The 14,948-nt window shown below is 42.8% G+C and overlaps 1 protein-coding gene across 1 annotated transcript in view; it reads right to left on the bottom strand.

The window, feature by feature from the left end:
* The window catches only part of PRIMPOL (primase and DNA directed polymerase), a 377,464-nt gene that overhangs the window by 240,196 nt on the left and 122,320 nt on the right, over positions 1–14,948 (bottom strand). The gene's annotated exons all lie outside the window — the stretch shown is intronic.

The following is a 14,948-nucleotide window of genomic DNA, read 5'->3' as shown; positions in this document are numbered from 1 at the left end:
GGACCAGAGGGATTAAAATATCCCAGTACAGGTATACCTCACTTTACAGCGCTTCACTTTACAGCGATTCGCTAATACAGCGCTTTGTGGAGCTGAAGTTCAACCTCCAAGGATTTTGAAACAGTGCTGTAATCTTTGTGCGATTGCGATAAAAGTGACTGGCACCATTTTGTTATGAGCAGTTCACTTTGTTTACAGCATTACAGTGCAATCTGTGTCTCAGTGCTATAGTCTGGCAAATTTTACTACAGTAATTGTCACTATTTTACAGGTACAGTTTTTATTGAATATTAATTGAATACTGTGCTGTGCGAGTGTTAAACTAAACATAGCCCTATTGCACCCCAAATATATGTTAGTTCAAACATGTTTTCAAGTTTTTAAACACACTGGCAAGTATAAAAAATAAAATAAAACCGCCTTGTTTCACTTTAAGGCGGTTTTCACTTTACAGCGGGGCTCCGGTCCCTAACCCGCTGTATGAGCGGGGTATACCTGTATCGATAAAGCCCAGAGATCACTAATGAATCTCCAATCACTAGTCTTTAAGGAAAAGTAACTGTAAAAAGGCACCGACACCCAGAGACTAACTCGGGATCCAGGAAACCTATCCTCGTTACCCCTCAGAAACTCGAAGGGAGGGTACACTGCAACAAGAGAAACCTCGACCCACTGAACTCCTAGAGACAGATGAAGGAAAAACTACCCCAGGAGGAGCCAACTGGGTAGGTGCAGTAGACCGGATTCTTCAAAATAGAAGGAAAACTAAGAAATCCCGGAATATTCTAGTAAAGAAATTTCCAGGAAAAACTTCCCTCTCTCCAGAAGAGAGAAAGGAACTGCCCCAGTAGGATAAGGAAAGTTCCCCAGGCCTGGGAAACCAAACCTACTCCCGGACAAGACTATTAAAATCTGGGAACAGAACAACCAAATGCCAAGTCAAAGACAAGGGCTAGGTTAAAAATCCTGACACCCAAGACCGTGAGCCGGATCAAAAGGCCAAAACCTTGCGGAACAACCACAAGATACTCCTTCTGGAATGAAAATTGCATTAGAATCAATGCAATCACTGCCAAACCCCCATGGGGTCTTGAACTCTGATCTCTCAAGATGTATACCAGTGACTGGTCACTCAGCCCCAAAGGGCTTCTAGGATAATACCTACAAAGTCCGAAGACAAAAGAGAACAGAACTCCATCCTTGGAAAATAATCCCTGGTTGAGAAATAGGACAGTCTCTTAAGATCCAAACTGGATCATCCCGGAAAAACAATAGCACAAGGAATTAACAAATGAACAATCATCCAAAGAAACTCCTAGTAGGCGACAGCAAGAGAGACTGCATAACAATCCCCTAGATCCCCAAGTATAAGGATTAAAATGGACGATATGCAAGGAAAAAACGGTCCAGAAGAACCGGGTCTCCTCAATCATATGACCGGTCCTACCCCAAAAGTCCTACCCCAAAAGACAAAGGGAAGCGAAAAGGGGCAGCAAACCTCAAAAGGAGGAGAAAAGCACTGGCGAAAGAGATCGTACAATAGGATAATTTGATCCAAAAATGAGTACCAATAGAGGGAAACCATCACCCCCTCACCAGGTACTGAAGATCTCCAAGCAGCCAACTGATCCCCCTCAGAAGAGAGGACTCCAACTCCTGTCCAAAGGACCTCAGGAACTACAAATACCTTGCCGCAGCAAGATTTGAAAACCCAGCTAGCCATGCAGACTATGCAGGGACAAAACACTTAGGATATAGTACGAACCAACGTTAGACGGCCCATCAAGATGCAACAAACTAGGACCAGCCTGACATCTAGGAAAGAAGGATCTCCTACAACTTGTAAATACAAGAAAACAACCTCTTAACAAGAAGTAAGTAAACTTAGTACCCAAACAGGACCAGCCTGTTGACAAGGATACAACATGCCTGATATAAACCTCAAAAGAACAGAGAGAACTAGTACCCAAGCAGGACCAGCCTGCAGACCAGGGTACAATGAACTGTTCAATGGCTTAAAGGAACATGAAACCCACATTTTCTCTTTCTTGATTCAGAAAGAGCATGCAATTTTAAACAACTTTCTTATTTACTTCTATCATCTAATTTGCCTAATTGTATTGATATCCTTTGCTGAAAAGCATATTTATATATAGGTTTAGTAGCTGTTGATTGGTGGGTGCACACAGATGCTTCGTATGATTGTCTCACCTTAAACAAAAAATATCAAAAGAATGAAGCAAATTAGATATTAGATAATAGAAGTAAATTAAAATATTATTTAAGAAAAAAAATTGGGTTTAATGTCCTTTTAACTGAAAGTTCCAACCCCTAGCAGGGCTAGACTAAACAAACAGATAAACAACAGACAAATAATCTATAAGGCTTAACCCCTTAATGACCACAGCACTTTTCCATTTTCTGTACGTTTGGGACCAAGGCTATTTTACCTTTTTGCGGTGTTTGTGTTTAGCTGTAATTTTCCTCTTACTCATTTACTGTACCCACACATATTATATACCGTTTTTCTCGCCATTAAATGGAATTTCTTAATATAACCATTATTTTCATCATATCTTAAAATTTACTATAAAAAAATATAAAATATGAGGAAAAACACACTTTTTCTAACTTTGACCCCCAAAATCTGTTACATATCTACAACTACCAAAAAACACCCATGCTAAATAGTTTCTAAATTTTGTCCTGAGTTTAGAAATACCCAATGTTTACAAGTTCTTTGCTTGTTTTGCAAGTTATAGGGCATTAAGTACATGTAGCACTTTGCTATTTCCAAACCACTTTTTTTTTTCAAAATTAGAGTAGTTACATTGGGACACTGATATCTTTCAGGAATCCCTGAATATCCCTTGACATGTATATACAGTATATTTTTTTAGAATACATCACAAAGTATTGCTCTAGGCCCATGTTGGTATATTTCATGCCACCATTTCACAGCCAAATGCGATCAAATAAAAAAAATTGTTCACTTTTTCACAATTTTTTTCACAAACTTTAGGTTTCTCACTACAATTATTTACAAACAACTTGTGCAATTATGGCATAAATGGTTGTAAATGCTACTCTGGAATCTCCTTTGTTCAGAAATAGCAGACATATATGGTTTTGGCGTTGATTTTTGATAATTATAAGGCCGCTAAATGCCATTTTGCACCACAAATGTATTATGTCCAGCAGTGAAGGGGTTAATTAGGGAGCATGTAGGGAGCTTATAGGGTTAATTTTAGCTTTAGTGTAGTGTAGTAGACAACCCCAAGTATTGATCAAGACCCATCATGGTATATTTCATGCCACCATTTCAACGTCAAATGCGATCAAATTAAAAAAATCGTAAAATTATGGCACAAATGGTTGTAAATGCTTCTCTGGGATCCCCTTTGTTCAGAAATAACAGACACAGATGGCTCAAGACTCTTGGGGCCGTCGCCAGTCAAAACAGAAGGGCCACAAACTGAAGTGCTGGTCCATGTAGGCGAACCTTAGAAATTTGACATGATCCTTGTGAGTTGGAACATGAAGGTAAGCATCCTTCAGGTCTATAGTCGTCATGAAATGTCCCTCTTGAACCAGAGGCAAAATTGACCTCACCGTCTTTATCTTGAACAAATGGGACTGACAAAACATAATTTATGCTTACCTGATAAATTCCTTTCTCCTGTAGTGTAGTCAGTCCACGGGTCATCCATTACTTATGGAATATATCTCTTCCTAACAGGAAACTGAAAGAGAATTACCCAGCAGAGCTGCTATATAGCTCCTCCCCTCACATATCATACTCAGTCATTCGACCAAAGCAGACAAGAAAGGAGGAACCATAGGGTACAGTGGTGACTGGAGTTTAATTAAAATTTAGACCTGCCGTAAAAACAGGGCGGGCCGTGGACTGACTACACTACAGGAGAAAGGAATTTATAAGGTAAGCATAAATTATGTTTTCTCCTGTTAAGTGTAGTCAGTCCACGGGTCATCCATTACTTATGGAATACCAAAGCTAAAGTACACGGATGAAGGGAGGGACAAGGCAGGAACATTAAACAGAAGGAACCACTGCCTGAAGTACCTTTCTCCCAAAAATAGCCTCCGACGAAGCAAAAGTGTCAAATTTGTAAAATTTTGAAAAAGTGTGAAGCGTAGACCAAGTCGCAGCCTTGCAAATCTGTTCAACAGGGGCCTCATTTTTAAAGGCCCAGGTGGAAGCCACAGCTCTAGTAGAATGAGCTGTAATCCTTTCAGGAGGCTGCTGTCCAGCAGTCTCATAGGCTAAGCGTATTATGCTACGAAGCCAAAAAGAGAGAGAGGTAGCCGAAGCCTTTTGACCTCTCCTCTGTCCAGAGTAAACGACAAACAGGGAAGAAGTTTGACGAAAATCCTTAGTTGCCTGCAAATAGAATTTCAGGGCACGGACTACGTCCAGATTATGCAAAAGTCGTTCCTTCTTTGAAGAAGGGTTAGGACACAGAGATGGAACAACAATCTCTTCCTGTTAGTAACTACCTTAGGTAAGAACCCAGGTTTAGTACGCAGGACTACCTTGTCTGAATGAAAAATCAGATAAGGAGAATTACAATGTAAGGCAGATAACTCAGAGACTCTTCGAGCCAAGGAAATAGCCATCAAAAACAGAACTTTCCAAGATAACAGCTTGATATCAATGGAATGAAGGGGTTCAAATGGAACGCCTTGAAGAACATTAAGAATCAAGTTTAAGCTCCACGGCGGAGCAACAGACTTAAACACAGGCTTAATCCTAGTTAAAGCCTGACAGAAAGCCTGAACGTCTGGAACTTCAGCCAGACGTTTGTGTAGAAGAATAGACAGAGCAGAAATCTGTCCCTTTAACGAACTAGTAGATAAGCCCTTTTCTAAACCCTCTTGTAGAAAGGACAATATCCTAGGAATCCTAACCTTACTCCATGAGTAACTCTTGGATTCGCACCAATGTAAATATTTACGCCATATCTTATGGTAAATTTTTCTGGTAACAGGCTTCCTAGCCTGTATTAAGGTATCAATAACCGACTCCGAGAAGCCACGCTTTGATAGAATCAAGCGTTCAATCTCCATGCAGTCAGCCTCAGAGAAATTAGATTTGGATGTTTGAAAGGACCCTGAATTAGAAGGTCCTGTCTCAGAGGCAGAGACCACGGTGGACAGGACGATATGTCCACTAGGTCTGCATACCAGGTCCTGCGTGGCCATGCAGGCGCTATCAGAATCACTGAAGCTCTCTCCTGTTTGATCTTGGCAATCAAACGAGGGAGCATCGGGAATGGTGGAAACACATAAGCCATGTTGAAGACCCAAGGGGCTGTCAGAGCATCTATCAGCACCGCTCCCGGGTCCCTGGACCTGGATCCATAACAAGGAAGCTTGGCGTTCTGACGAGACGCCATGAGATCCAGATCTGGTTTGCCCCAACGACGAATCAGTTGAGCAAAGACCTCCGGATGAAGCTCCCACTCCCCCGGATGAAAAGTCTCCACGCCTGGGATGTAGATCGCTGACAGGTGGCAAGAGTGAGACTCTGCCCAGCGAATTATCTTTGAGACTTCCAACATCGCTAGGGAACTTCTGGTTCCCCCTTGATGGTTGATGTAAGCCACAGTCGTGATGTTGTCCGACTGAAATCTGATGAACCTCAGAGTTGCTAACTGAGGCCAAGCTAGGAGAACATTGAATATTGCTCTTAACTCCAGAATATTTATTGGGAGGAGTTTCTCCTCCTGAGTCCATAATCCCTGAGCTTTCAGGGAATTCCAGACTGCTCCCCAGCCTAGAAGGCTGGCGTCTGTTGTTACAATCGTCCAATCTGGCCTGCGAAAGGTCATCCCCTTGGACAGATGTGGCCGAGAAAGCCACCATAGAAGAGAATCTCTGGTCTCTTGGTCCAGATTTAGTAGGGGGGACAAATCTGAGTAATCCCCGTTCCACTGACTTAGCATGCACAATTGCAGCGGTCTGAGATGCAGGCGCGCAAATGGTACTATGTCCATTGCCGCTACCATTAAGCCGATTACTTCCATGCACTGAGCTACTGACGGGTGTGGAATGGAGTGAAGGACACGGCAAGCATTTAGAAGTTTTAATAACCTGGCCTCTGTCAGGTAAATTTTCATCTCTACAGAATCTATAAGAGTCCCTAGAAAGGGAACTCTTGTAAGTGGTAATAGAGAACTCTTTTCCACGTTCACCTTCCACCCATGCGACCTCAGAAATGCCAGAACTATCTCTGTATGAGACTTGGCAGTTTGAAAACTTGACGCTTGTATCAGAATGTCGTCTAGGTACGGAGTCACCGCTATGCCTCGCGGTCTTAGTACCGCCAGAAGTGATCCTAGAATTTTTGTAAAGATTCTTGGAGCCGTAGCTAATCCGAAGGGAAGAGCTACAAACTGGTAATGCCTGTCTAGGAAGGCAAATCTCAGATACCGGTAATGGTCCTTGTGAATCGGTATGTGAAGGTAGGCATCCTTTAGATCCACTGTGGTCATGTACTGACCCTCTTGGATCATGGGAAGGATGGTTCGAATAGTTTCCATTTTGAATGATGGAACTCTTAGAAATTTGTTTAGGATTTTTAAGTCCAAGATTGGCCTGAAGGTTCCCTCTTTCTTGGGAACCACAAATAGGTTTGAATAGAATCCCTGCCCGTGTTCCGTCCGCGGAACTGGGTGGATTACCCCCATTAGTAAGAGGTCTTGTACACAGCGTAGAAACGCCTCTTTCTTTATTTGGTTTGCTGATAACCTTGAAAGATGAAATCTCCCCCGTGGAGGAGAAGTTTTGAAGTCCAGGAGATATCCCTGAGATATGATCTCCAACGCCCAGGGATCCTGGACATCTCTTGCCCAAGCCTGGGCGAAGAGAGAAAGTCTGCCCCCCACTAGATCCGTTTCCGGATAGGGGGCCCTCTCTTCATGCTGTTTTGGGGCAGCAGCAGGTTTCTTGGCCTGCTTGCCCCTGTTCCAGGACTGGTTAACTTTCCAGCCCTGTCTGTAACGAGCAACAGCTCCTTCCTGTTTTGGAGCGGAGGAAGTTGATGCTGCTCCTGCCTTGAAGTTACGAAAGGCACGAAAATTAGACTGTTTGGCCTTTGATTTGGCCCTGTCCTGAGGTAGAGCATGGCCCTTACCTCCCGTAATGTCAGCAATATTTTCTTTCAAGCCGGGCCCGAATAAGGTCTGCCCTTTGAAAGGAATATTAAGCAATTTAGATTTAGAAGTCACGTCAGCTGACCAGGATTTAAGCCATAGCGCTCTGCGCGCTTGGATGGCGAATCCGGAGTTCTTAGCCGTAAGTTTGGTTAAATGCACAACGGCATCAGAAACAAATGCGTTAGCTAGCTTAAGTGTCTTAAGCTTGTTGATTATTTCATCCAATGGAGCTGAGCGAATGGCCTCTTCCAGAGACTCAAACCAGAATGCTGCCGCAGCAGTGACAGGCGCAATGCATGCGAGGGGCTGTAAAATAAAACCTTGTTGAACAAACATTTTCTTAAGGTAACCCTCTAATTTTTTATCCATTGGATCTGAAAAGGCACAACTATCCTCCACCGGGATAGTGGTACGCTTAGCTAAAGTAGAAACTGCTCCCTCCACCTTAGGGACCGTCTGCCATAAGTCTCGTGTGGTGGCGTCAATAGGAAACATTTTCCTAAATATGGGAGGAGGGGTAAAAGGCACACCCGGTCTATCCCACTCCTTGCTAATAATCTCTGTAAGCCTTTTTGGTATAGGAAATACGTCAGTACACACCGGTACCGCATAGTATCTATCCAACCTACATAATTTCTCTGGAATTGCAACCGTGTTACAATCATTCAGAGCCGCTAATACCTCCCCTAGCAATGTGCGGAGGTTCTCTAGCTTAAATTTAAAATTGGAAATCTCTGAATCCAGTCTCCCTGGATCAGATCCGTCACCCACAGAATGAAGCTCTCCGTCCTCACGTTCTGCAAACTGTGACGCAGTATCTGACATGGCTCTCATCTCATCCGCGCGCTCTATCCTTAACCCAGAGCTATCGCGCTTGCCTCTTAATTCTGGCAACTTAGATAATACTTCTGTCATAACAGTAGCCATGTCTTGCAAAGTGATTTGTAAGGGCCTCCCTGATGTACTTGGCTCCACAAAATCACGCACCTCCTGAGCGGGAGGCGAAGGTACTGACACGTGAGGAGAGTTAGTCGGCATAACTTCCCCCTCGTCGTCTGGTGATAATTTCTTTACATGTAAAGATTGACTTTTATTTAAAGTAGCATCAATGCAATTAGTACACAAATTTCTATTGGGCTCCACATTGGCCTTTAAACATAGTGAACAAAGAGATTCATCTGAGTCAGACATGTTTAAACAAACTAGCAATGAGACTAGCAAACTTGGAAATACTTTTCAAAATTAATAACTGTTTCTATGCAGAAAACAAAAATGGCCATGTGGTAAAAATCATGCCCTAATAAGTTTTATCACCAAGTACCTCACAAAAACGATTAACAAGCCAGTAAACGTTTTAAACATACATTTGAAAGTTATGTATTATTATTAATAAGCCTGCTACCAGTCGTTTTTACTGCAGTTAAGGCTCATACATTATTTCAGTATTAACAGTATTTTCAGAGTCAATTCCATTCCTTAGAAAAATACATTCAGTGTACACACACACACACATCAGCCTGATACCAGTCGCTATCACTGCATTTAAGGCTGAACTTACTTTACAATGGTATCAGCAGTATTTTCTCAGTCAATTCCATTCCTCAGAAAATAAATTACTGCACATAGCTCATTTGTTGCAGGGGAGCCCTGCATGCTATTCCCCTTCTCTGAAGTTACCTCACTCCTCAGATGAGAAACAGCCAGTGGATCTTAGTTACGTCTGCTAAGACCATAGAAAAAAACCCAGGCAGATTCTTCTTCTAATGCTGCCTGAGAATAAACAGCACACTCCGGTGCCATTTAAAAATAACAAACTTTTGATTGTAGAAATAAACTAAGTTAAAAAACACCACAGATCTCTCACAGCTTTTTTAGTTAGGCTGCAAGAGAATGACTGAGTATGATATGTGAGGGGAGGAGCTATATAGCAGCTCTGCTGGGTAATTCTCTTGCAGTTTCCTGTTAGGAAGAGATATATTCAATAAGTAATGGATGACCCGTGGACTGACTACACTTAACAGGAGAAAAACTTGTTTAGGGCCTTCAGATCCAGAATTGGATGAAACGTGCCCTACTTCTTTGGGGATATGAAAAGGTTTGAATAATACCCCAGACCTCTTTCTGCTGGAGGAACTGGGACGATTACCCAGAAAGATGAGAGATCCCTCACAAGGAAAACGTCTCTCTTTTCTGGTCTTGAAGAGATATTTGACAGGAGGAACCTGCCCCTGGGCGGAAACGATTTGAAACCTATCCTGTACCCCTAGGCGACGACCTCCAGGATACAAGGGCCTGTACTGTCTCCCCTCCAGGCCCCCGCAAAGAGAGATAGCCTGCCCCCTACCTGGTCCAAGGACGGGTCGGGGGCCGTCCCTTCATGCCGATTATGACTCAGCAGGCTTCTTGTTTTGCTTGGACTTGTTCAAAGAGTCTGCTGGCTTGCAAGACCCCTTGGATTACTCAGATAATGCGGAAGGCTGCTGGCGCTGAGACTTGTCTGGACGAAAAGTAGATCCCTTAGGTTTGGCTTTCATATCCTGAGGTAAGAAGGCACCCTTGCCGCCCGTGACTGTAGATATGATGGAATCCAGGCCCAGGCCAAACAAAACCTTCCCCTTGAATGGGAGGGAAAGCAAGCGAGATGTCATGTCAGCAGACCACAATTTTAGCCACAAAGCCCTGCGAGCTAAAACAGAAAACCCTGACTTCTTAGCATTCAGGTGAATAATCTGCATATTGGCATAACAGATGATTGAATGCGCTACCCTTAAGACTTCGATTAGATCCAAAATCTCCTCGAGAGGGGGTCTCCACCTCGACCATTGCTGATAGTGTGTCACACCAATAGGTAGCCGCACCAGCCATCGCAGCAACTGCCGCTGCCCGGTTGGAAAACTAGCCCCGTCAGTTGGAACATATTTCGCAGCATGGACTCCCTCTTTTTATCCATGGGTTCCTTAAAAGAGGAGCTTTCCTCAAGCGGAATGGTCGTTCTCTTAGCGAGCGTGGAGATAGCACCATCCACCTTACGGACGGTTCCCCACAGTTCAAGCTGTGTGTCCGGAACGGGAAAAAGCTTCATAAAAGAAGACGAGGCAGAAAAGGGTGAACCCAGTTTCTCCCATTCATTTTTAATAATGTTCGCCATTTTGATAGGAACCGGAAAGGCCTGGGGAACTACCCTATCCTCGTAAAACCTATCCAATTTAGGGATCAAAGGTTCCTCCGGTAGTTTCGGTTCCGGAACCTCCAGAGAAGCAAGCACTTCCTTCAGCAGGAAACGCAAATGCTCCATCTTAAATTTGAAATCTGGTTCCTCTGCTGATGGAGGCCTAGAGGTAGCCGATCCCCACTCAGAAGCGGCCTCCTCCAAAAAATCGGAGTTGCCCTAATCCGCGGATAATCTGTCTGAGATATCCGGCGGAGTGGCAGTGCTGTACCTTCCATTGCGCTTAGTAGGGCGAGGCATCGCATTTATGGCCGCAGAAACTGCTGCCTGCAACTGATCGGCGAAGTCTGGAAGCCAAAGGACCCCTCCCATGGGAGGATTAGTAGTGCTCTGGGGAACTGCTTGTGTAATCGGAGATGGTTGTAGATGCACAGGATGGAGAACCTTCAGAGGTGGACAGCTCAGTTGTACTAAATACTTTATTCTTTTTAGAAATAGTAATATTGTCATAACATGTGGAACAGAGTTGTAAGTAACATAGTAACATAGTAGATAAGGTTGAAAAAAAGACTGAAGTCCATCGAGTTCAACCTATACAAATCTAAAATACTTACAAAAAGCTCCAGTTAAGCTTAAATAACCCCATTAAAATGTGACCCATTTAATACTAGCAATCATATCCATGAATTTTGTTAGTATACAGAAACTTATCCAGACTATTTTTAAATGTATCTATGGTATTGGCATTCACTACCTCCTTTGGTAACGAGTTCCACAATTTTATTGCTCTCACAGTGAAAAAACGTTTCCGTTGCAGGAGATTAAATCTCCTTTCCTCCAACCTTAAATTATGACCTCTTGTCAGAAACAATTTTCTTGGAATAAACAGAGCTTCTGCCATCTCTGTATATGGGCCTTGAATATATTTATATAAAGTAATCATGTCACCTCTCAAGCGCCTTTTTTCTAAAGAAAACAGACCCAGTTTGGCTAGCCTCTCCTCATAGGTTAATTTCTCCAATCCCCTTATTAGCTTTGTGGCCCTTCTCTGAACTTTTTCTAGTTCTGCAATATCTTTTTTAGCAATTGGTCCCCAGAACTGCACTCCAAACTCAAGGTGAGGTCTTACCAGGGCTTTATATAATGACAGAATTATGCTTTCCTCCATTGAATCAATACCTCTTTTAATACATGCTAGTATCTTATTAGCCTTTGAAGCCGCTGCCCTGCATTGTGCACCCATCTTTAGCTTGTTATCTATTACTACTCCCAAATCCCTTTCCTCCTGTGTTTGGCTAAGTCTTGTCCCATTTAAAAAATACGTAGCCTGCTTATTTTTACTTCCAAAATGTAGAACCTTGCATTTTTCCGTATTAAATCTCATTTTCCATTCACTTGCATTCACTTGCCCATAGTTCTAATTTTAGCAAATCCCTTTGTAAAGACAGTTCGTCCTGCTCTGACCTTATGAACTTACTTAACTTAACTAAATTTAATCCTTGCTCCAAGTCATTTATAAAAATATTAAAAAGAACAGGGCCCAGTACTGATCCCTGGGGGACGCCACTGATTACCTTTGTCCAATCTGAGTATGATCCATTTACTACTACTCGTTGCTCCCTATCTTTTATCCAGTTATTTATCCATGAGCTAACATTTTCAGCTATTCCCAGTCCCTTAATTTTGTGCATTAATCTCTCATGTGGCACTGTATCAAATGCCTTTGCAAAATCTAAGTATATCACATCCACTGATTCCCCTTTATCTATATTTTGACTTACTTCCTCGTAGAATCTAATCAGATTAGTTTGACATGATCTATTTCTCCTAAAGCCATGCTGATTAGAACTCATAATCTTGTTTACACAAATATGCTCATCAATATAATCCCTTATAATCCCTTCAAATATCTTCCCCACTATTGATGTCAGACTAACTGGTCTATAGCTTCCTGGATCATCCCTGCTTCCCTTTTTGAAGAGTGGCACCACATCAGCTTTACGCCAATCCTGGGGTACCATGCCTGAGGATAATGAGTCTTGAAAAATTAAGAGTAAAGGTTTGTCTATAACAGTGCTAAGTTCCCTCAACACCCTTGGGTGTATTCCATCTGGGCCTGGAGTTTTATTTACCTTAATATTTTCCATTTTTTTCCTGATATCCTCTAAACAAAACCCAGTTAGTGGTATGGACTGGCATGTTCTATTATGTTCAAAAGTATCATTCAATGGTTCTTCTCTTGTGTATACTGAAGAAAAAAACTGGTTTAGTACCTCAGCCTTCTCCCTGTCATTATTTATCATGCTACCCTCCACACATTTTAATGTACCTATATTATCCTTCTTAGATTTTTTGCTATTTATGTACTTAAAGAACCTTTTAGGGTTAGACTTAGAATCCTTAGCAATTAATTTTTCATTTTCAATTTTGGCTAATTTGATTGCTTTTTTGCATGCTTTGTTACATTCCTTATAAATATTGTATGCTGAGTCTGTACTATTTTCTTTTAATAATTTAAATGCCCTACGTTTTTTCCTAATTTCTCTTAACACATTTTTATTTAGCCATAATGGCTTTGTTTTTTTATTTTATACACAGTTAGTAGTTTAAGATAAGGAGTGTCCTCCAAAATATCTGAGTACTCCATAGCTTGCTTCCTCTGAACACAGGTAGAAAAAGAGGAAGTTACTGAGGCCACACCCGGTCACATGGAGTACCATGCAGGACCGCCCCTGAACGGAGCAAGAGACGCGCCAAAAAAGCCTGCCTCAATCTCTCTCTAACTGTTCCACACTGACAAAGACTCATCTCACACAAGTGCAGTAAAAAACACAATAAACATTATCATGTATATTAAACCCCCCCCCCCTGTTCCATAACCTCCTTCCGAGGGTATTACCCTAGATGCTATACAGATAAAAGGAGTCACACTGTGACCCTGTCTTCTTGCATTATTACATATATATATAAATATATATATATATATAATGAAACAATCTTACCAGAATCAACGCTGTGGAACAGGTACACGGCCCTTCAAGTGTGACAGGGTAGTAGCGTCACTCCTGACATGGGCTTGAGAGAATAAAAGCAGGCAGCGAAACTCGTCAACGCTGATTGCTTAAGGAGCTGTTAATATGAGTCGGATGGTTTCGCAGAAGAACTCAACCTGCATCTCCGGACTCTAACTTTCACCCATGCTCTCACTGAGAGGCTGACATGACTACTTAAAACTCCAGTCCCATTTCGAAGAGTACTACCCTCCATAAGAGACTACTCCGAATCTTCCGACACTTCTCTGCCAAACTCCTGTGACGAAAGGCAAAGAATGACTGGGGGATAAGGGAAGTGGGGTAGGTATTTAATCCTTTGGCTGGGGTGTCTTTGCCTCCTTGTGGTGGCCAGGTTCTTATTTCCCACAAGTGATGAATGAAGCAGTGGAATCTCCTCCCCTTTAGATGGAAAGAAACATATCCTAACCAGATCAAAATAAAGTAGGCATCACCCGCAGGTGAAATGCCAAAGGAATAGAAACACTAACAGGGCCAGCCTGTCAGAGACCTGATTCCTCAAAGGCTCAGAACTGGGATAAGATACACAAACAAAAAACAATCAGGAGTAAGGATTCACATCCCTCCCCTTGTGTAGCGCTGTTCGCCATCAGAATCAGAAGACTGAGGATCCGGAGGCAAATGAAGACTAAAATCCTCCCAAGCCTCCAGTACCTGCTGCAGCAATATACGCAGGCGAGTCAGACTGGCTCAAAAAGCAAAACTCATCTCCAGCGGGGTATCTGAAGGCCCTGATCCTGCCAGCTGTCCCGCTGAAGCCTCAGAGGGAACTGCTACCCCAGAGGAAAGACCCGTCAGAAAAAAAAAACATGGATAAGCTCTCGGCTGGCGGCTCTCAAGAAGCTGTAAATGCGCCAGCGCCACTAATATGGCCATGCGCAACTGAGTGGCAACCTCTGGTGAAAAGAAACCTCCTTCTGGAGAAGGGGTAACGGAACAACTGAGGCAGACGGCTCAGCGGTCTCCAATCTCTCCCCAGAGGGAGAAAACAGAATTTATGTTTACCTGATAAATTACTTTCTCCAACGGTGTGTCCGGTCCACGGCGTCATCCTTACTTGTGGGATATTCTCTTCCCCAACAGGAAATGGCAAAGAGCCCAGCAAAGCTGGTCACATGATCCCTCCTAGGCTCCGCCTTCCCCAGTCATTCGACCGACGTAAAGGAGGAATATTTGCATAGGAGAAATCATATGATACCGTGGTGACTGTAGTTAAAGAAAATAAATCATCAGACCTGATTAAAAAACCAGGGCGGGCCGTGGACCGGACACACCGTTGGAGAAAGTAATTTATCAGGTAAACATAAATTCTGTTTTCTCCAACATAGGTGTGTCCGGTCCACGGCGTCATCCTTACTTGTGGGAACCAATACCAAAGCTTTAGGACACGGATGATGGGAGGGAGCAAATCAGGTCACCTAGATGGAAGGCACCACGGTTTGCAAAACCTTTCTCCCAAAAATAGCCTCAGAAGAAGCAAAAGTATCAAATTTGTAAAATTTGGTAAAAGTGTGCAGTGAAGACCAAGTC

The sequence above is a fragment of the Bombina bombina genome, chromosome 2 (genome assembly GCF_027579735.1).
Source record: "Bombina bombina isolate aBomBom1 chromosome 2, aBomBom1.pri, whole genome shotgun sequence".
Lineage (NCBI taxonomy): Eukaryota > Metazoa > Chordata > Amphibia > Anura > Bombinatoridae > Bombina > Bombina bombina.
Note: the sequence above shows the minus strand (reverse complement) of the source record. Positions and strands in the feature narration are given on the sequence as shown.